Source organism: Pelodiscus sinensis, chromosome 13, assembly GCF_049634645.1.
Source record: "Pelodiscus sinensis isolate JC-2024 chromosome 13, ASM4963464v1, whole genome shotgun sequence".
NCBI classification, from domain to species: Eukaryota; Metazoa; Chordata; order Testudines; family Trionychidae; genus Pelodiscus; species Pelodiscus sinensis.
This window is the reverse complement of record NC_134723.1, coordinates 32852733-32876518: the sequence shown is the minus strand read 5'-3', so window position 1 is coordinate 32876518 and position 23786 is coordinate 32852733. Positions and strand designations below refer to the sequence as shown.

Sequence of the window (23786 nt, the reverse complement as noted above, 5' to 3'; positions counted from 1 at the left end):
ATGGCTCTGGGGAGTAGTTATTTTGAAATAGCAGAAGTGGAGCATCCACACTACCACTATTTTTAAATAACTATTTTGAAATAAGCGTTATTCCTCATGGAAAACAGGAGTTATTATTTCAAAAGAACCAGACCCTTATTTCAAAATAGCTGGTGTGGTAGTGTGGACACTTTGCTTGTTATTTTGAAATAAGCAGCGTTATTTTGAAATAACTCCGTAGTGTACAGCAGGACAGGAGAAATTGGCTTTTAATGCGCCCATCAATTAATGTCTTTAAAGACCAGGAACAGCGTCGAATCTGCTGATAAATTAGCCTCATTAACACAGGTCCTACAATTGACAGGCACTTCTTCAACTGTTATATAATCTTGGGTTCTGTTTTTTCCACTCCAATTCATCTGATGAAGTGGATTTTGCCCACAAAACTCATGTTTCTATAGATTTTGATTACTCTCTAATGTGCTACAGGACCACTCATTTTTATAGCCTGCAGAGATATGAAGAATCTAGTAAAAAGATCATTAGTTTAGGAATACTTCCATCTTGGACACATCCTTTTTGTGAAAAACACACCCAGCTTTCCTACTTATGCCAGCCCCTTCTCCCAGAAATGCAACAACAGCAGATTTTCTGTGGGTCCCACTTATTCTACGCTGGACACATCCATACACATGTAGCATAATGCAACACAGAATGTGGGCCATTAATTATAAGGGCATATAAATACAATTTAGAAGGTAGTCCCTTGTTTATGCACTCATCTCTAGGCATCCCAGTACTTAATAAAATCGGTGAATCATATTATACCCTCCCAGTGTATTAAAAAGTACTTCATGCTCTGCTTTGCCTAACCCAGCAGTTTTTACTCCTTTTTCTGCTCATGAAGTGACCTCTATATGTGACTTCAATTTTGTCAGAGGTAGGAGGGAGCTTTCATTAACCTTTTTTTTATCAGAATCTATTCATTTGGATTTAAAAGTCTTACCCCTAACAAAAAAAATCATATTATTTTCTCTGTCCTAAGGCAGGTATGAAGAATTTTTTTTTTTAATTGTTCAGCTAAGGCACAAATCAATGTGATTGATTTCCTCCCCTCCCCCCCCTCACCACCTCTGAATGTGTAAATTAGACACAACTAAGTCAAGGAGAGATGGAATAATTGGTGGTATCACATCTGTAGATTAAATTTCAGGTTTCTGTTTGTGTAATTAGTTCACTTGAACACCTGAAAGCCCAAATGGAGGCTGAAAGACTGCTGCACATGTCCCCGCTGCAGTAAACAAGGTGAGTATATTCTGCAGAGGCTGCAACTGGCTGAATTGGCACTTTCTTAATGTCATGCCTGATAAGAGGATATCCCTGTTATTCACCTCATTGTCCCCTTTTAGTGTTATGTGATTCAGAAGCAATGTGATGATGGTATAGAAATGTGTGCTCAGAATCTGAGTCATCAGGACTCACTTTTTGCAGCACTTTAAATAAGAGCTAATCCACATGGTCATATGAGTGCACAAGAAATCTAGCTGTTTAAGACACTACCTCAGCAAAGAGATGACCATTAGACTAGTGTCACATTTAATAAACAGGGAGGATGAGGTTTTCCCACTTATCTGTATCTTTCCCTTTACTATAGAACCCCAACATTTTTTCTTCATCTTCCTCTGACCATACCTGTCAAAAACTTACTGAAGAGATGTAAAGCCATGACACATACATCCTGACAGTGGAATCAGGGATTCATTATTTACTCTCTATACAATTCTAAATTTAGTTGGTGATTCTTTAAAAGGAAAATATTGAAGTAAAATGAAGACCCCCCCCCCCCCAGAAAAGCTAAATGCCTGTGAAAATTATAACTTGGGGTACAGGCTAAAATGCGTATACATTATGTTTGTATTGTCCATGACATTTTACATTGTCACTAAATGCAAACAGCTATATTATTATTTGATGTTATTAACTGTAACATACATGTCACAAGAATGATTAAAGGTTTAGAGAACATGACCTATGAAGCCAGGCTTCATGAACTGGGCTCGTTTAGTTTGGAAAAAAGAAGATTAAGGGGGGACATAATAGCGGTTTTCAAATATCTAAAAGGGTGTCACAAGGAGGAAGGAGAAAATTTGTTCCTCTTGGTTTCTGAGGACAGGACAAAGAGTAATGGGCTTAAAGTGCAGCAGGGGAGGTTTAGATTGGACATTAGGAAAAAATTCCTAACTGTCAGGGTGGTCAAATATTGGAATAAATTGCCAAGGGAGGTGGTGGAATCTCCCTCTCTGGAGATATTTAAGAACAGGTTAGATAGACATCTGTCAGGGATGGTGTAGACGGAGCTTGATCCTGCCTTGAGGGCGGGGGGCTGGACTCGATGACCTCTCGAGGTCCCTTCCAGTCCTATTATTCTATGATTCTATGACTAATGGGTCCCATTATATTAGATACTGTACAAACACATGGAAAGATACGATCTCTCCAATGAAGAATATACAATTTAATTTCTACCCTGATTTGTACCCTGTGTCAGCCCCACTGACTGGCTCATGTTATTGCCAAGTGTCTCCAAGTGAGCTGTGTGGTGTCAGTACTTGGGGTAAAGAGAAATACTGTAACACGTGTATTGGTACCTCCATGAAACCTAGGATCTCCTATCTCAGGCCTCTAGCACTTGAGCTCCAGAAATAACTCTCATTAGCTGATTGCAATTATCATCCGCATGAACTAGTTACTAGCGAGAGACATGGCACACTTTGTCTTCATGGCTGTGTAAAAAAACTGTTCTGTCCCACACAGCAATATTCTTGTAATTAGAACATAAGAATGGCCGTACTGGGTCAGACCAAAGGTCCATCCAGCCCAGAATCCTGTCTGCCGACAGTAGCTAATGCCAGGTGCCTCACAGGGAATGAACAGAACAGGTAATCATCAAGTGATCATCTGTCACCTATTCCTAGCTTCTGAGCAACTGAGGCAAGGGATACCATCCCTACCCATCCTGGCTAATAGCCATTGTTGGACCTCCCTCCATGAATTTATCTAGCTCGTTTTTGAACCGTATTACACCCTTTCCCATAACACAAGAACGTGTGGTCACCAAATGAAATTAATAGGCAGCAGGTTTAAAGCAAACAAAAGGAAATACTTCTTCACACACCACACAGTCAACCTGTGGAACTCCTTGCCAGAGGATGTTCCAAAGTGCCATTCCTGTATTTCATTGTTCTTATGTTCCAATTGCTGGAATATTTCTGTGTGGGACAGAGCAGCTTTTTTACGCAGGCATGCAGAGAAAGATGATGGTAAACGGAAGGAATGGTGACAAACAGAGGTATCCCAACACCAGTTGGCCTCACAACATCAGCTTAAAGCTCTTGTGCAATCTGATCAGCTTTACAAGCCTTGTCAGGTGCAAAGAGTTATATTGCCTTCATATATGATGGATATTTACTTTATGTGGGTTTTTTATTAGATAGTTGCATATAATTCATGGATTAAGGCAAGAGTAATGCAGAACATCTTACATCACAATGGAGCATTGTGTAAAATAAGGTACTGCTGATGAACATGTTAGTTGGTAATATTTCTTACTTGTGTATGTTAAAATGTATTTTAGATGTATGTGTCAAGCATAAAGATGTGTAGATAAATAGATATCTCTTCTGTTCATGAATAATGAATAGTGCCTCATTCTTACAGACATCTGGCCTACTCAAAGTCCATGAGAAAATACAACATCCCAGTAGCCATCTGTCTGATTGCCAGAAATATGTTTCCAGGTGTTCTGTCTGTCTCTCTCAGGATTTTTTTTTATTTTGCCCGCATTATTATTGTTGTATGTGAATTATATCTGCATTATGAGATCCCTACTGTTCTCCTGTTAGCAGCTTGATAGTTTGCCTCATGCAAAACCCCAGCTGCAGTGAGTGGGAATGTTTTAAAGGGACAGGAGAAAACCCCAGCTTCTGCAAATCCTAGACTATGATCACCAAGGAAACCTGTGGCCATGCCACAGATCAAAGACAAGTTTCTCATCTCTCCAACGAGCATCCCTAACCACCAGACAATCTTTCTTCTTGCTTTTAGTACTGTCCCATAATTTATGGTACTTCTCCAAGCAGCAGGTAGTAAGGATAACACTTTCAAAGCCGCTTCCATGCAGTTTCTATGACTTTTGAGGAGAACCAAATGTCCGGATCGCTTAGGTGGCTTTGTGAATTTCAGCCTCACAGGAGTTCTTAGACAACAGTAAGACTCTGTGCTTATAGAAAACCTATTAGCTGACCATCCTAAAAGCCCGATGAGCATAGGTGAGAAATAAGGCACAGAGCAGCTTCCCTAAGACCAAGCAGTGATTCAGTCACCAAGATGGAAAGAGAACACGTAGTTTGTGGACCCTGCTCTATCGAATAGACCGCATTGCCTCAAACCGAAGTGACAAAAGGGTCTCTTCATGTTTATTTAATAAACTATTCTTATTTTCAGAGATGAAGTTTAAGTGACTGACCCTTATTTCCAAAGATCTCAATCCTCCAGATCTAGCAAATGTCTGGGAATATTTCATAAGACTGAAAATTTATATATAAATATTCCATGAAAGATACTGATCAGAAGAAATTTTCAAATTTCTCGTCCTTTCAGACATTTGAGAGAATCAGCTGCAGTTATGGGGCTTCCTTGTGACTTGATCCAGAAAATCCTTGTCTCTATAGGTACTAAACTTTCATGTGGTGATGCAGCCCAATACTCACACAGGTAACCTGTGTCATAGAATATTCTATGTATTCAGTTTAACTGCTCTTCATGAGATTTTTAACCTAATGTGCAAAATGAGGGCCAAATTTCGCAGGTACAAACAGAACTTGCATTGAATTCAGTGACTGATATTGGTGTGGACTGATTGCAGGATTGAGAGATAAGAATGAATATCAAAAACAGGACTTGTAGGTTCCAACCCATCTCTGCATATAACTTGTCCTAATTATACTTCATCTATAATACTACTTATCAGTGTCAGTAGCTGTATTTATGTGTGGCTTTAATTGATGACATTTTGAATGCTCTTTGAGACTCACAAATGAAAGTGCAAAGTGGTATTTATATAAAGGCTACAGTACGGCTTTACCCAACAAAAACTGAAGATTTCACAAATGCATCTACATTATTTACATGCTTCAGAGGGGTAGCCGAATTTAGTCTGCAACAGGAAAAACTTTAAAAACCAATGAATAGTCTAGTAGCATCTTAAAGACTAACAAAACATGTAAATGGTATTATGAGCTTTTGTGGGCAAAACCCACTTCTTCAGATGATTGGAGTATTAGAAGTCCAGATCCAAGAATAAATAAGGGAAGAGGAAAAGGAGGGGGGGAAAAGCAAGGGGGAGAGAGAGAGACAGTGAGGCTGTGTCTAGACTGGCCACTTTTTCCGGAAAAGCAGCTGCTTTTCCGGAAAAACTTGCCAGCTGTCTACACTGGCCACTTGAATTTCCGCAAAAGCACTGACGATCTCATGTAAGTTTGTCAGTGCTTTTGCGGAAATACTATGCTGCTTCCATTCGGGCAAAAGTCTTTTTCCGAAAAGCTTTTGCACAAAAGGGCCAGTGTAGACAGCAGAGATTTGTTTTCCGCAAAAAAGCCCCGATTGCGAAAATGGCGATCGGGGCTTTTTTGCAGAAAAGCGCGTCTAGATTGGCCACGGACTCTTTTCCACAAAAAGTGCTTTTGCGGAAAAGCGTCCTGCCAATTTAGACGCACTTTTCTGAAAATGCTTTTAACAGAAAACTTTTCCATTAAAAGCATTTCTGGAAAATCATGCCAGTGTAGACATAGCCTGAGTAGATGGTTCAAGTAGTTACAAGAGGCTGATAAGAATAATTAGCACCTCTTAACCAACTTAACCAACCAGCCAAACAATGGAGGTGCTAATTGTTCTTATCAGCCTCTGGCAACAGTTGAATCATCTACTCACTGTCTCTCTCTCTCTTCCCCCCTCCTTTTCTCCCCCCCCCCCCCCCCCCACCTTATTTATCCTTGGATTTTCACTACTAATACTCCAGTCATCTGAAAATGTGAGTTTTGCCCATGATTAATTACATGGGAAGCACCCAAAATGGCTGAAATGGAGCCAGGTTGCCCATAGCACATAAAACCTTAATGGAGGGTCTTAAAAAAAAAAAAGCAAAAGGTAAATTGAATTAATTTTGTCCCTTAGAAAACTTGGAAGAACTTGAGAAACTGACGGTAGATTTATTTATTATTATTGATTTTATTAATGGACAAAAATACAAACTAAAATACATCTGGTTACAGTGATTTCACAGCCAGCATCAATTTCAGAGCATTGCTTCACAAATGGTTTGCCTCTAGCTTTTTGCTGGGATAACTCCATCTACAGTATTTTCCAGTCCATCATGTTCTAGGACACAAATTCCCTTTATCAGGATTAGCTCTTTTGTTCACATGGAGTCTGCATTGCCTTTCCTATCAGCCCAGCAGGTACAATCACATCAGCATCTAGCCTTGCCTAATGTCTGAAAAAATGTCTGTGGGCCTCAACATTTCTTGCAAATAGCTTTCTGGAGCAGTTGCAATGGTGTAGCAAAGTGTTTACATGTTAATAATCATTTCTGCTAGTTCAGTTTACTCTTTATTCTGCTACTCGCAGGTCAGTATTTCCATATTTGGTCTGAAATTATTCAAGTATAATGAGCAGTGAAAATCAGTGGAACAATTGCTAATGAAATTCTAACCTATTCTATATAGAATTAATTGTATTGAAATCAGACTCCTTCTAATGTAAGTAAATTGACTTGGTTCTCTTTTATGGGAAATTGTAATTTAAAGGTTTTAACAAGCCAGGATATCCAATGGCAAAGGCTAGCCTCTTTCATTTACAGGTACATACCTTCTAGAAAATTAATATACCCTTTGAAATGAGAAATTATTTCTCAGTGATCTGAAAGATGGATAGTTATGTGTACTCAAAGGGCCCTTCTTACAAAATCTGATGCTCCAATCCTAAAGGCCACAGAAAGATATATAGAAGGAAAGCCCAGATCCAGTCAACCATCTAAGGATTCCCATATCAGACGAAATGTCTACCCTGAGGAGCTCTTCAGGACTTCTGCCACCCTCCTAATTCAGAGAGGTGAGCACCCAGGTCCAATGCTAGTCTGTGGTATGGAGGTGTTGTGCATGATTTCTGAAGCCTTGCTTTTCAGATCCAGTTAGCTTATCAACTCATCACCTCCTGTCTCTGTTCATAACAGCTAAGATCATCTGGCAGGCGCTTGCTGTTGGTTTCCAATATCTCTTCAGCAGATATTTTTCTACCAAGGGACCTCTTGACTAGAACGCGCTATCCTTGATGGTCCCTAACAAGCTAACCTGTCCACCAAGATTAGAGGCATGATGAAATCCATTTGAGATTAGTTTTATTTCATTTTTCAATTGCTAACGTTTCTGGAACAAGCAGCATCAGGTCTTCCATAGTATTTGTTCTGCTTGTTTTTATTTGTAAATTATGGTGGGTTTTTTGTTTCAATTTTTTTATCCATAATCACCTCAGTACAAATGGTGCTCTGTAAATCAATGTAATAAATAAACTCAAGTTATTTTAAATGGGCATTGCAATGCACACATAGCAAAATATGCTATCCTTCAGATTTTAAACTCCAGAATTCATATACGGCAAGGTAGGTACAGTCATAAAATGTGTAGAGGTTATTGGATTTTTTTACTTCTAAGTCTCTTATTTATTGATTTAATATCTGTTAGCCAGAAGGCTTGCTGACAGGATGCATTTCTTTTACTGAGAAGAAAGCTAGTCAGCATCCTAGTTCTTAAGACACTGGTGCTGTGCATAATTTTATGTACAACCTTTTAATAATACACCCCAAGGATATGCAAATATATCAATTTCATTTACTTAATGGAAGTTCACTTCAATAATTCTTTAGATGAAGAAAAGATATACTTTAATATATGTTTTCATTTGGATCAAAAGACACCTGAATATTCACTTTTACCTTTAGTGCCCAATTTGTTCTACGATGTAAATCCAAATATTGCTTTCTAATGAAAAAAATGTGCAAGAGAAAAATGAGGCATATACCACATACATCTTGTACTAGAAGATCAACTATAATGAAGTCTAGTGAGAAGTCTGTCATACGTGCTGTTTCGGACCTTTAAAAACTATTAAGTTGTTCATCAATTAGTAACTGCTTTATCCTTACCCAACATCTTGCATGCATTTCTGGGAATAAATCTGAACATTTTAAACATATGGAGGTTTTAACATACATTTCTGTTATCCAATTGGAGATCTCTAGGTTTTCTTCATGATGTGGGTTCCATACACCCTAAATTTAGGAACCATTAGGGTCCAATGTTCAATGAGGTGGCTTGTCCCATTACAATAAGATGATCCTTCAAAGGCACAAGCATATATAAATGCTAATAGACCAATCAAAACTATTTTGTACATACTAACATACAAAGTTCACTACTTCTCAAGCACTCAGGTTAAGTAATACCTACTGGTATCAAATAAAGAAACGGAAGCAGTGGCCTTCATCTGGGAAAATGAAGATGGATTATGACACTAACGGGTTCTTGATCCAACCTTTAAAATGCAGCAGAAAAGTCAAAATGCCCCAACCTTGGAAGCAAGTGAAGAAATTTTCAGCATGTGAGGGATGCTTGATCAATTCATCAGAAACTCTCTAGCTAGTTCTCTCCAAATCCACATTACATTTCATCTGAAAGATAGCACCTCAATCACACACTATAATCTAGCATGGTGGTGAAGAAGTGACACACAGTGAAGAGTGGCACCTACAGACTCACCAACACCATTCCTACAGCCCATGTTTTAAATTAAATTAATGGAGATTGCCTAGCTCCTAGAGCTCGAAGGGACCTTCAAAGGTCATTGAGTCCAGTCCCCTGCCTTCACAGGGGGACCACATACCATCCCTGACAGATTTTTGCCCCAACTCCCTAAATGGCCTCAAGGACTGTGCTCACAACCCTGGGTTTAGCAGGCCAATGCTCAAACCACTGAGTTCACCCTCCTGGGGAAGCTGGGTTTAGCTCTTGCTTGGTTGCTAAGCTCTCTGACAGGATCACAAACTGAGGAAGTATGGCTGCAAACACTTTCAAAGAGGATAGGATAATTTAGGTCAAAAGGGGAACTGTGGTCAAGACAGGCATGTCCTTGTAGTTGTAGGTAACTGTAAGGAATAGATAGTGCTCTTCATTATTTCTTGTTCTTTTTTTAGAGAATCAAAAACATATCTAGCATGGTACAGTTGTTAGAAACCACCTGTATATGTTTACTTTGTAGAGTTTGACAGGAGCTAGACTCTTAGCAGTTACAGAATTGTCATTATATATTATTTTAAGTTCTAGAGACGGCAATGCTCATTTAAACAACTAGCTGGTCATAAAATCCATTACTTACACTGACTTGTCAGAAGAACATAGTGTAACCTTGGGCAGGGCAGTACATGCAACATGCCAAACTAAAGAGGTTGTCCTCCATCTGTTTGAACCTGGAAAATGACATTTGTAGATATTTTATTGTTAAACCAAAGAAACAACAAACCAAAAATAATGAGTGCTAAGTGTAAAGATGTCTGCAGGTGCTGTTATTTTTAAGAACTTGTACAAAGGACAATAGCAATTGGACAGTTAAAGGAAAACCATAAAGTTGATTGGAGTATTCTGCAAATTCTAGCAGTGCACATTCCTGTATGAAATATTCAGAAATACTATTAAAAGCCTGAAGAAAGATATCTATAATGATGTCTAAATCTAAATATATGGCAATTTGACTCATTGCATATTTCTGAGATGATTAAGCACTTAATTGACTTAGATATTTTAAATGTAATGAGATATTTTAAATGTAATGCTTGTGACGGGGCAGAGGCGCCCCGCACTAAGGGCCCCCGGGTGACCGCCTGTGTAGCGGCTCTCGGGGGAAAGCCGGGGAGCCCTGAGCGGAGCAAGCCGCGAACGGCCGCCCGTGCGGCGCCCGCACAAGCTGCAAACCGCTGCCCCAGCTGTTCGGCGGTGGCCATGGTGGCACGCCGGCCGGGAATGCCAGGGATCCCCTGGGACGTCACCAGACTGGTGACGTCACCGGTGAGGTGCAGTGCCGGACCAGAAACGCGCCCCCGCCACGCCGGGCGGGGCCATGCTGGCAGGACACGGCACGGGAATTTAAACACCCGTTGGGAGCGAGACAGGGAGGAAGTGCTGAGAGCGTCCTCCCCCTGGGGAAGCCGACGGATGGGCCCCAAGCCGAGGAGGTAAGCACCGACTCGGTGGGCCAGACCTGCGTGGGGAGAGGAAGCAGCCCAGGGCGGGTGAAGGGAGCCTGCGGACTGGCGTGTTTCGGCTACAGCCTCACCAGTCGGACCAGATGAGAATCACGTCCGAGTCCTTAAGGCCCTGGGATGGGGTCCGTGAGAGGGGGCGGGCCCGGACCCCTCTCTCCCCATCGCGAGCAGCGAAGCCTCCGGCGTCTCGGCGGAGACCCGGGGGAGTGACAGTACGATTAACTTGGACGCCGGGAGGCGATCTTGGGGGTGTTGGGATCTCGAGACAAGGGTAACCGAAGGGGGGATAACGGACAGACCCCCAAGGGTGACGGGGGGCACGTTTACAAGGCTCTTAACTATGTAAAGGATACATCTACCATGCAGCTGGGAGCATACCTCCCAGCCATCAGACATGCGCTAGCTCCACTCAAATTTGCAGATTAATAATAGCAGTGTGAATTTAGAGACATGAATTAGCCATGCAAATTCAGACCCAGGGAGTCAGGTGGTATTGTGTTCAGGTGGCATGCACTGAAGACATACTCTAAGTCACTATGAAAATTGAACCCAGATTTGTAAATCAATTAGTCACTTTTTAAAAAATTACCCATTTGTTTTCCAAATCCCATCCTTCATTTTATTGCTGGGTGTATTCTGACTGACAGCCTATGTTTATATATAGACTTAGGACCTAACTCAGTAGAGTTTGAGCCCACTCACAAAAGTTAACAGATACTCCTAGATTGCTCTGTTAATTACTCTATGTTATTGTTTTTGCTCTGCCACTGCCTATATACAAAAGCTCCCAAAAGCTGGTGTCCCAATCAACTTTACAAAGAGATAATGGCCTAATTAATTGTGCCTTTGATCCACATTAAAGGGGAAATATTGTCTGCAGCAGTTATCAGTTATCACGACAATTGAAAATGATCCAGTCTGGTCGCTATTTAAGCAATGATGACTGATGGGGAGGGCTTGAGAAGGGTTTAACGCAGATGATTATTAATTGCCAGAAAAATGTTCATTCCATCAGTTATTATTGCTGAAATATATATTAAATTGGGGCCTAGATGTTCAGTAACTGCCAGGAAATGTTGAACAAGGAGCTACTGTTGCTTTTATAGATCATAAAGAAAAACCACAGCAATTATCTTTTTAAGGTGCTATAGTTAAACTTTGATCTGCATGCTGCCATAGATAAGGGTCTTTTTTATAGCATTTAAGAATCAGTATGGTAACCAATAGCAAAACAGGACTGAGCTCAATCTATAATTTTCAGTAAAATTGCTGTTTCACTCGGTTGATTTTAGTGTGCTTTCAAGTGACCCAGTAGCTTTGGCTGGAGACAGGCCCTGTATTAGCATACACAGAAGGGTAAGAGTTAGCATCTGCAGACAACAAATGCAGAGATTATGAAGGCTGCTCTGAGCAAATGAGATGAGTATTTTCATGCAGTATTACTGTTTAGTGAAATGATTCAGAGTAATTTGAGTATCTGATCTACTCCAGGGCATTTTGACACTAGGACATGATGAAATTACTTGTGGAAGACATTCTTGTCATTTGGACACAGAGGGCCTCTTTGGTCAGCCATGCCAGCCCCAGGTGCTTCAAAACAGCCACACAGTCCTTTTAGGGTTGCCACATGGTTTAACTAAAAACACCAAACAGCTCCCTCCCCCCCAAAAAAACCCACCACTGAGAAAAAAAAGAGGGGGGAGACGAAAGTTGTTGAGCAAAAAAAAAAGGGACCCCAACAGTTATGATGCAAAAAAAAAAACCCCAAAATGCAAACAAACAAACATGCCTTTGGGTTTTTGCCAGCGACCATCTTGTTTTCTTACTCTGTGCCGGAAGAGAGCTCCCTGAACCAGGTAAGTGGGGAGGAGGGAGGACTCGGGGGTGGGGTCCGGGAAGGGCCCGGGGGTTGGGCCCAGTTGCTGAGTGTGGTAGGGTTACCAGGTGTCTGGTATTTTCGCCACCTGGCAGAGAAAAAAAATCAGAAAATACCGGATATTTTAGGTGTCCGGTATTTTCTGATTTTTTTTTACTGGGCAGGTGGCAAAAATACCAGACTGTCCGGGTCAATACCGGACACCTGGCAACCCTAAGTCCCTTCCACAGGGAATACTGCAGGTGTAAAAGGCCCTGCCATTATGTACAAATCTAACTCCCCCAGATAAAGGGTGCTCCTCCAAAAGAGCCCCTGGAAAATCAAATTTCAAAGTCTGGGCATTCCAGGATTGGTCAGGGATGTCCAGCACCTTCTCTCCCTCTCCCCCCACCCCATAAAGCCAACTTTAGCCACTGGTAGCTGAGCCCAAGCTACAGCAATCTGAAGATGGTCCTAACCTGCACCATGCAACACCTGGGATCACAGAATCTCAAGTCCTGCTGCTGGCCTGCACCCAGGGTTGGCCCACAACATTTTGGCTCCTGAGGTGGGGAGCTCAAATGATGCCCCCATGCCTCCTCGCTTGGGCCAAAACTTTGAGAGGTCTCAATTCTGACTTCTTCCTGTTCTACTCCTCTCACAGCACTCCACCATCTCTGTGCATCTAGAGCAGAGAGAATACACATGCACCAGCAGCAGATGCAATTTTCTACACTCTGGGTCCTAGTGGCGCCCCACCCCCATAGTCTGGCACCTGAGGCGGCCACCTCAGTTCACCTCATGGTAAGGCCAGCCCTGCCTGCACCAGCACAGTCCGGGTTCTTCCAAGGACAGCGCTTGGGCAAATCAGTTGTTGCATCCAGGTAGTTTGCTGCATTTCTGTCACACATGCCTTTGAATGTCTGAGAAATATTTCATAGGCAGAGTCTAGAAAATGCAACGGGCAGGGATTCTACATTATTGCTTATTACCCTAGTGATCTCAAAGAGTTTCATCTCATTCATTGGCATGCCGGTATGCAGGTGTGATAGCTATCAGACCCAAGTATTCTAGCACAAATGTGTGAACTATACATTCTGCTCATGTTTTTACCAAAGCATCCTGGTACCTAGATGGAGTAAGATCCTGACCTCACTGACATTAATGGGAGTTTTGCCACTGACCTCCGTGGGGGCAGGATTTCATCCAGAATATCTAAACATTTCAAACATCTCCGGGTAGCCAGATGCTGAAGTCCTGTCTACAATAGCTCTGGCAAGTATTTATTACTACCATGTGAATATCATTCCTTATGGCTGTGTCTAGACTGGCCACTTTTTCCAGAAAAGCAATTGCTTTTCCATAAAAACTTGCCAGCTGTCTACACTGGCCACTTGAATTTCCGCAAAAGCACTGACGATCTCATGTAAGATTGTCAGTGCTTTTGCGGAAATACTATGCTGCTCCCGTTCGGGCAAAAGTCTTTTTCCGAAAAACTTTTGTGCAAAAGGGCCAGTGTAGACAGCAGAGATTTGTTTTCCGCAAAAAAGCCCCAATTGCGAAAATGGCGATCGGGGCTTTTTTGTGGAAAAGCGCATCTAGATTGTCCATGGACACTTTTCTGCAAAAAGTTAAAAGCATTTCCGAAAAATCATGCCAGTCTAAACGTATCCTATATGTATTACTAGGAGATTTACCTTGCATTTCTTCAGTCCTTAACTCAATTAAGTTGGGGGGGATTGGAAAATAAAAGTAAAACGTATATACTTTATTTAAATTGTTATATTTTTCAGAAATACAGTGTTATTTTGATTGAGTTAATTTTTATTTTGGATTTCTTAAAAAAGGGAGTGTTAAAATGTTTCTATTTAATTTTTTTAGTAATTTTTTAAAATGGGTATTCCATTAGGTGTATTTTATCTTCATCCCTATAAATGCTTATCTTTCACTATATTTTAATATAAAAGGTCTACAGTCAATTTGATTTCAAATACTATTTTATTCTAGTTATAAACATTAAGTATTGATTTAGCTTTTTCAAAACAGAGCACTACGCCAAATGTCTCCATTTTATCTCTTTTCTGTTCCTTTTCCTATTCCAGTTCTGTTCCTACTTCTATTCCAGTTCATCCTATTTTTCTGGCTCATCTTGATTCTGTCTTTCAACATTTACTCTATTATGTTAGTTTTGAGGAGTACACATCATTTTGGTAATTCTGTCTCTTTTCTGTTTGGTTTTATGAGAATCAATACTATTCTAGGCACATCCTGTTTTCCCAGCACAATCAAACCCTATGTTGTTTTAAGTTATGATAAAAAGAACCTGCATATCAAATTTGGTGGTCATAGCTCTTATGATTTAGGAAGAGTTCTTGAACAAATGGATGGACAGACAGACAAACAAGCAAACTCAAATATAGTAGATTTGCATGAAATTGTGTACTTTCTATGGCTATTTATATAAATAGTGTAGGTATAATAATATCTGCTTCTTGAAGTATTACTAAACAAACTTAGCTTTTAAATCCTAACACTGCAGAGCAAAGCTATGTCTAGACTACAGGGTTTTTGCAAAATAGTGTCCTTTTTAAAAAAAACTTCACCTGCATCTAGACTGCCACCACATTCTTTAGAAATTAAATTGAAAGAACGTAGCATTTTTTTCAACGGTGGTAAGCCTCATTTTACAAGGAAGAAAGCCTTTTTTTGAAAGATTCTTTCAAAAAAGCTTCTTTTTCTAATAAGGCTCAGTAAACAACCTGAAAAAAATATTTGAATTCCTTATATTAGAAATAGGCACTGTAATGATATATGGTCATCTGTGTGTTGTATGTGGACTCATCCACCATGCACTGCCCCACTGATTTTTGTGGAGACATGCCACACATTGTAAATTGAAAGATTTGTGGTTTAGATTGAAAGCTTATTTGGGGAAGAAACTGTCTCTTATAAGGTACACAGTACCAGGTACAATAGCCCTTTATCTCAATTTGAGTGTATAGGTGATACTGTTATACAAAGAGTAAATAAAGACAGTAATAATGGCAGAAGGCCAGCATGAACAAGTCTGTAATACAGATGTCAAAAAAGAAAAGTGTTTATTGAAGAAGTTTGTATTTCAGCAATGCGATGTCATACTGCAGAAAACCCTCTGTCTGAACTGAAATTATTAATATGGCCAGAAGCTACTTGTTTCTTTAGTGTCTTGTTCCCCTGTTTATTTCCCTGACTTGGAAAATTTTCTTTTTTTCCCATGGTTCTTTCTGCACTCACCAGCCTTTTGTAGGCTGGTCCCAAATATATATTTTAAACCACATCAGCTGTTATGCAGTGCTAACATTATACATTTTTATAATTTTTTTATCAAAACACCAGCTCTGCTTGTGCTTTCCCCTATAACTTAGGCTGGTGAATTTAATTGTCCAAAGAGAAAAATAGGTGACAAGAGGCCCTGGTGATCTGCAAACAAATCACTTAAAATTGTTTATAAAATAAAAATAAACTGAAATTGCAAAGACTTGGTGCAAAGCAGATATGATTAAAACAGAAAGAACTAAAGTTAGTTAGTTTCAGCTTCCTTGCCCATGGGATGCTGTTCCACAAAGAAGCACTGATAAGCAGAGATGGGGTCCAATTACTGAAGAAGAGCAAAAGCATAACTGGATACAGACTGGCTAGCCTAGTGAAGAAGACTTTAAACTAGGTTTGAAGGGGGGCAGGTAATCAAAACCCACAGGTATGGTAAGCACAGGTAAGTTCTGCTATAAGTAAAAAACATGGTGACCTGGAAGAAGGGTCAGAATTGGGTTGGGGATTGTAATAGCAGGATAAAGAAGAGATTAGAGAGAACTTGGGGGAGGTAAATAAATATAGATCTGCACACTAATGTAGTATGGTGAATAAGCAGTAAGAACTTGAAATGCTAGTAAATAAACACAGCCATGACATAGTTGGTATTACAGAGACTTGAATAATACATGAGGGGAATAATACATGCATGAGGGGAATACTGATATAGAGGGGTACATCTAGTTCAGGGAGGACAGTCAGGGAAACGAGGGAGAAGTACCTTATATATTAAAAATGTATACACTTGTACTCAGGTTGAACTGGAAATAGAAGAGAGACATGTTGAAAGTTTCTGGGTAAGGATAAAAGGAGTAAAAACCAAGGCTGATATAATGATAGGGGTCTACTGCAGACCACCTATCCAGGAAGAAGAGATGGGTGAGGCTTTCTTTAAACACTAACAAAATCATCCAAAGCACAGGGCCTGGTGGTGATGGGGTATTTGAACTACCCAGACAACTTTTGAAAAAAATAACACATTAGGACCCAAAGTATACAACAAGTACTTGGAATGTATTGGAAGCAATTTTTTATTTCAGAAGGTGGAGAAAGCTACGGGAAGGAGGCTGCTCTAGATTTGATTTTTTAACAAATAAGGATAAATTGGTTGAGAATTTGAAAGTGGAAGGCATGTTGGGTGAAAGTGATTATGAAATGGTAGAGTTCATGATTCTAATAAAGGGCAGGAAGGAAAACAGGAAAATAAAGACAATGAATATCAATAAGGCAGACTTTAGAAAAATTCAGGGGGTTGGTAGGTATGACCCCGTGGAAAGCAAGTCTAAGAGGAAAAACAATTGAAGACAGTTGATAGTTTTTCAGAGAGACATTGTGAAGGGCTTAAGAGCACACAATTTCACTGCATGGGAAGGATGGGAAGTATGGCAAGTGACCACCTTGGCTTAACCAGGAGATCTTAAATTATCTAAAAATCAAAAAGAAGTCATATAAAAAATGGAAACTAGGTCAAATTACAAAGGATGAATATAAACAAATAACACAAGTATGTAGGGGGGGAATTAAAAAGGCGAACAAAGCATTTCAAACCCACCTGATAGCTTTCTTTGAATGGGAGAAGCAGTAGAGGTGGTATATCTAGACTTTAATAAAGTTTTTGTTACAGTCTTGCATAACCTCATTAACACACTGGATGAGCTTTCATGGGCCAGACCCACTTCCTCAGATCAAATAGTGGAAGAAAATAATAGTCAGCTACACCAGACTAACACGGCTACATTTCTATCACCATTCCCAAAGAGTAATTATTGATGGTTCATCATCATCTTGGAAGGGCATAATAAGTGGGGGTCTGCAGGGATCAGTTCTGGATCTGGTTCAATATTTTCATCAGTGATTTAAATAGTGGCATAGAGAACACACTTATACTATTTGCGAATGATACCAAGCTGGGGTTGCAAATGCTTTGGAGAATAGGATTATAATTCAAAATGATCAAGACAAACTGGAGAAATAGTCTGAGGTAAATAGGATGAAATTCAATAAGGACAAATGCAATAGTCACTTAGAAAGAAACAATGAATTCTGGACATACAAAATGGGAAGTGACAGCCTAGGAAGGACTACTGTGGATCTGGGAATCATAGTGGACCACAAGCTATATAGGAGTCGACACTGTTACAAAAAAAGCAAACATAATTCTGGGATGTATTACAACACTCCTGATAAGTAAGAAACTAGAAGTAATTCTTCTGCTGTACTCCACAGTGATTAGGCCTCACCTGGAGTATTTTGGACTCTATATTTTAAGAAAAATGTGGACAAATTGGAAAAAATTCAGAGAAGAGCAACAAAAATGATGACATGACCTAACATGACCTCTGAGGGAAAGTTGAAAGAATTGGGTTTGTTTAGTCTAGAAAAGAAAAGACTTTGAGGGGACATAACAGCTTTCAAGGACCTAAAAGGGTGTTACGGGGAGGAGGGAAAAATTATTCTCCTTAACCTCTGATGATAGGAAAGAAGCAATGTGCTGAAATTGCAATCAGGGACATGTAGGTTAGACATTAGGAAAATTTCCTGACTGTCAGGGTGGTTAAGTACTGGAATAAATTGCCTAGGGAGGTTGTAGAATCTCCATCATTGGAGGTTTTTAAGGGCAGATTAGCCAAACAGGGATGGTCTAAGTAGTCCTTGTTCCTGCCATGAGTACAGGGGACTGGACTTGATGATCTCTTGATGCCCCTTTCAGTCCCATGATTCTAAGACACAGATGATACTGGTGACCAGAGGAATGCATTTTGAAAAGTTTGCAGACAGTTTCCTCTGATTGAAGGTGCTAGTGGATTATTTGTTGATGCTAATTTGACCCACAGCAGCATCTGTGAGTAATGCTAACTACCATCTTGAGTTACCGAGGAGACCTCATCCTGGCAAACAATGACCTGGCTTCAGTTATTCATGCCTTTGTCACCTTCCAGCTGGACTACAGCAATTCAATATACCTGGGAATGAAGCCATCAGCCTTTAGGAAACTCCAAGTAGTGCAGAATGTCACAGCTCTAACATTAGAGAGATATCTGTTTGTCTGCCTGTCATTTCCAAGGCAGCCTCAAACTGACTGGTAAAGTCACAGTAGCCAAGTGAAAGACAAATGAACTCAATTGAAAATAATGGGGTAACAGAGATTAAAAGTTACCTAAGTGAATTAGAGTCTCAATACCTGTTTATTCTACTGGGAATTGAATGTCTAAATATTTTGCATGCTTTTGAAAATGTCATCCAATCGTTTATCCAATCTGTGGATAGATAAACATTGTGCTACCTTGATGCCCCATGTTCCTCATTAGATCAGAGTATCATAGAATCATAGAGCTGGAAGAGACCTCAGAAGGTCGTCAAGTCCAGCCCCCTGCTCTAGGCAGGATCAATCCCAACTAAATCAACCCAGCCAGGGCTTTGTCAAGCCGAGACTTAAACACCTCTAGGGATGGAGACTCCACTACTTCCCTAGGTAACCCGTTCCAGTGCTTTACTACCCTCCTAGTGAAATAGTTTTTCCTAATATCCAACCTGGACCTCTCCCACCACAACTTGAGACCATTGCTCCTTGTTCTACCATCTGTCACTACTGAGAGCAGCCTCTCTCCATCCTCTTTGGAAGCTCCCTTCAGGAAGTCAAAGGCTGCTATCAAATCCCCCCTCACTCTTCGCTTCTGCAGACTAAACAGACCCAACTCCCTCAGCCTCTCCTCATAAGTCATATGCTCCAGCCCCCTAATCATTTTGGTTGCCCTCCGCTAGACCCTCCCCAATGCGTCCACATCCTTTTTGTAGTGGAGGGGCCCAGAACTGGACACAATACTCTAGATGTGGCCTCACCAGAGCTGAATAAAGGGGAATAATGACATCTCTGGATCTGCTGGCAATGTTCCTCTTAATGCAGCCTAATATGCCATTAGCTTTCTTGGCTACAAGGGCACACTGTTGACTCATATCTAGCTTCTCATCCACTGTAACCCCCAGGTCCTTTTCTGCTGAAATACTACTTAAGTGATTGGTCCCCAGCTTGTAACAATACTTGGGATTCTTCCTTCCCAAGTGCAGGACTCTGCACTTGTCCTTGTTGAACCTCATCAGATTTCTTGTGGCCCAATCCTCCAATTTGTCTAAGTCACTCTGGACCCTATCTCTGCCCTTAAGCATATCTACGTCTCTCCCTAGCTTAGTGTCATCCTCAGACTTGCTGAGGGTGCAATCCATCCCCTCATCCAGGTCATTAATAAAGATATTGAACAAAACCGGTCCTAGAAATATGATATTTATGTTATCATAAATACCATGCAACAAAGGAATCCCGTAATAAACTGTACCAAGTCCCCAACCCACCACTACACACACCCCTTTTATACACTTTCACGAGGCTAAAATAACATCTTTGTAAAAACTTGAAATGGGTTAGTTCTGCCATGTATTAATGAATAATTGAACCATAAGATAAAAACTGATTTCTTGCCAAATCTCATTTAAGTTAGCACTTCCCAAATCCCTCTTCCATTTCCACTTGGCTAAAGGGTCAAAGAGATTCCATTCCCCAATATAGCCCAATAAATTGGGGAGATTAATCTCTTAGGGTACGTCTAAACTACATGCCTCCGTCGACGGAGGCATGTAGATTAGCCAGCTCGGCAGAGGGAAATGAAGCCGCGATTAAAATAATCGTGGCTTCATTTAAATTTAAATGGCTGCCCCGCTCTGCCGATCAGCTGTTTGTCGGCAGATCGGGGCAGTCTGGACACGCCGCGCCGACAAAGAAGCCTTTCTTGATCGGCACAGGTATGCCTCGTGAAACCAGGTTTACCTGTGCCGATCAAGAAAGGCTTCTTTGTTGGTGCGGCGCGTCCAGACTGCCCCGATCTGCCGACAAACAGCTGATCAGCAGAGCAGGGCAGCCATTTAAATTTAAATGAAGCCGCGATTATTTTAATCGTGGCTTCATTTCCCTCTGCCGATCTGGCTAATCTACATGCCTCCGTCGACAGAGGCATGTAGTCTAGACACACTCTTAGATTCAAATTAAATGATAAATACTAAAAACTATATTTATGCTGGAGTAGAGCCAATATATATTCATTTAAATAAACCAGCACATTCATTCAACAGCAGGCACAGTCCTTTATATCCATTTGTAAATTAGTCTGTCACAGAGAGTCAACAACAGTGAGTCAACGACACGGCCGATGGCCCTCGACTGCGCTCGCTTGCACATTCACCCGAGCTGGATCCGTCGGTCAGCGGAGTAGGGGGGTTCGGGCCCGCCCCCTCTCCGAACCCCGGCCCAGGGCCCTAAAGGCAGGGACCCAAGGTCCCTCCCTAGCGGATGGGGGAAATGCCCCAAAACACACCTGCTCACGGGCTCCACGACCCTGCCCTGGGCCGCTTCCTACTCCACCAGGCCTCCCGGCCCGCCTCTCCCGCGTTATCCCGTCTCACCTCTCCCTTCTCCTTCCTCCCTGCTGCTCCGTTCACCTCCTCCCCTTTCGCAGTGCCGGCCCCAGGTTTAAATCCCCCGCTGGCTCCGCTCCCCCTGTCCGTCACTTCCTCCGCGACACCCCTTAGCCTCCCTTCCCCCGTGACCTCATCAGCCCGTGCCTCTCTGGCCCCTCCCTCCTGGGCTTTGTCTGTCGGCGCCCTTTGCCTCCTGGCGCTCCCCGCACTGGGTCCGGGTGCATCCGTGCAGCCCGACGTGCTGGGCCTGTCCGGGCTCCCCGCCTCCCGGTGTGTCCGCCCGGCGTCTCCCCAAGCGCCCTGAATGTGGGGCGGGAGCGCCCCGTCACACCATTCTTTGTCAACAGCCATAAGAATGGCTTGTTTTCACCCATGATGACTGGCTGTGATAGTTGCAGCTACACTAATGCAAATATACATTTGTAGTAATGTTTGTGCAACCCACATTAGTAGCATATAAGTTTTTGTCCCCCTCTAGTGTCACAACGCTGTACCAAGGATGCACCAGCTCAGCTAAGGAGCTAACGCTTCCCAGAGCTAATCTAAAGCCCATTGGAACCAGTGAAAAGATAACCCTACCCTTCAGTGGATTTTGGATCTGGGTCTGTTTACATTAGTCACAAAATTGAAAGTTATGGTCCCCATGCCAACTGTAAATCATACCCCATGTGTGCCTATGCGGTATTGCATATTATATGTATGCAAGTAGCAACACCTATATTTAAACTTGTTTGACCCTTTTTATATAAGAGCCTGTTTTCAGATAGTTATTACTTTGCAAAAGTTAAACTCTATGAGCTGAATTTTTCCATGCTGAGAGACTCCCTCAAGTTGATATTTTCTTTCTTTTTTTTTTTTTTTTTTTTTTTTTTTTGGCTGTTTCTCAGAATGTGCTTAGTGGAAGATACATTGTTTTGACAAAGTAAACAATTCTCACTTCTGTTTAACTGATAAACCAGAGTCTTGAACTCTGGCAAAGGGGTGTTCCTATTGTCAGATATATGCCTTTTGCCTTGCTTGTGAAAATTAACCCAGGTTTGACCAAGTTCTAGATCTCTGAAAAATCTCAGCTCACACGTGCTCAGTAGAGATTTGTTAAAGTTTGGCAGCTAAATTCTCCAAATATTCCAGTTGCACTGAACATGCTCTAGCCCCTCATAGTTCTTGCTTGCTGACTGGACTATGGATGCTCCACAGTGTGACAAAGCATGCTACAAACTGGGGCTGGATCTTCTCTGGTTTTGCTTCTTCCATCTCCCAAAACCACCGCAGTGCAGGATACTCTCTCTTATGAGCGCTCAGTGTTCCCCATGCCAGTAATCAGGCAACATAGCTGGGAAAGAAGAATGCTTCAAATACAGGGTATGTCTACACTACCTCGCTAGTGCGAACTAGCGGGGAAATGTATGCATACCGAACGTGCAAATGAAGCCCGGGATTTGAATTTCCCGGGCTTTATTTGCATAAGCCGGCCGGCGCCATTTTTAAATGCCGGCTTGTTCGAACCCCGTGGAACGAGGCGTACAGATAGTTCGGAATGGCTTGCTAGTCCGAACTATCTAGCCCATGCCGCGTGTAGCCGTGCGGCACGGGGTTCGAACAAGCCGGCATTTAAAAATGGCGCCGGCCGGCTTATGCAAATAAAGCCCGGGAAATTCAAATCCCGGGCTTCATTTGCACGTTCGGTATGCATACATTACCCTGCTAGTTCGCACTAGCGGGGTAGTGTAGACATACCCACAGAGATGCAGACCAAAGTGACAGGAGTAGGATCTCAAAAGGTGGGATCAGGGAAAGGAACAGAGGTGGGACAGGAATGAGGGGAGGTAGGAACAGAGAGAGAGGAGGAAGATAGAAGCATTATATATTGCAAAGCCCTTATTTATTTCCAGTGTGCTTGTCCTATGCACTGAGACCAGGAAGGTTGGCTTAAGGTATGACATCCAGCTATGCAAAATGCGTCGCTGGATTTACCTTACCTTAAGCTGAGCAACTGCGGTGTCTATACTGCGGGAAGCCGATGGAAGCACACACTTCTGCCAGCTTCTCTCATTCCTCACAGAACAAGGAGTACCAGATTCTGGTGGGGGCTGCCTTCAGCATTCGATTTAGGGGTCTACATTAGACCTGCTAACTCAAACACTAGAAGATTAACCTCCAGAGGATCCATCTTCTCTGTAATTTAGACATGCCCTGAATAAGACAGGGAGTCCTGTGGGAAAAAAGTATGTGAGAGGGTAAATGAAAACTGTATTATAACATGTACACATTGGAGGGGGGTGAACAAAAGTTGTGCAGGCCACCTGAATTCTGGCATTTTCCAGATTTTATGTGTTTGACTTGCAACCTTCACATTTTTAATGAGAATTTCTTTAGACATATTTATTCTGTCTACAGTTGACTTTTATGCTTTCAAATTAGTATAATGTGTGTGTCTGCTGATCATATATTTTCACATGCTCTCACACAAATTAATGTAAATGTTGGTTAAAAATGTTATCTTATATGAGTACACAGCCCAAAAGTGGGCTTTTGATCTTGTTGATGTTTAAATGGTAAAAATTAGTTTGGTAATTTGACTTATTACAGTAAGGAAAAATATACACTAATTAATTTCATATGCTATTTTTGTGTTCAGACACACAGCTGTAATTTTTCCTTTGATTTAGATCTTAAGAAGTTCAAATAACTGAGATGTGTTTAAAGAAATCGGGCATAGAAATAACAATGTTCCATATGTTTGAAAAATCATATAATTTCCATTTCCAT

At 41.4% G+C, this 23786-nt stretch overlaps 1 long non-coding RNA gene across 2 annotated transcripts in view; it reads left to right on the top strand.

Moving 5' to 3' along the window:
* Positions 1-10184: 10184 nt before the first annotated feature.
* The window catches only part of LOC142831294 (uncharacterized), a 30557-nt gene continuing 16955 nt past the window's right edge, over positions 10185-23786 (top strand). For both annotated transcript variants that reach the window (XR_012907014.1, XR_012907013.1), the window contains exon 1: positions 10185-10318. This is a non-coding gene — a long non-coding RNA (uncharacterized LOC142831294). The remainder of the gene's footprint in view (positions 10319-23786) is intronic.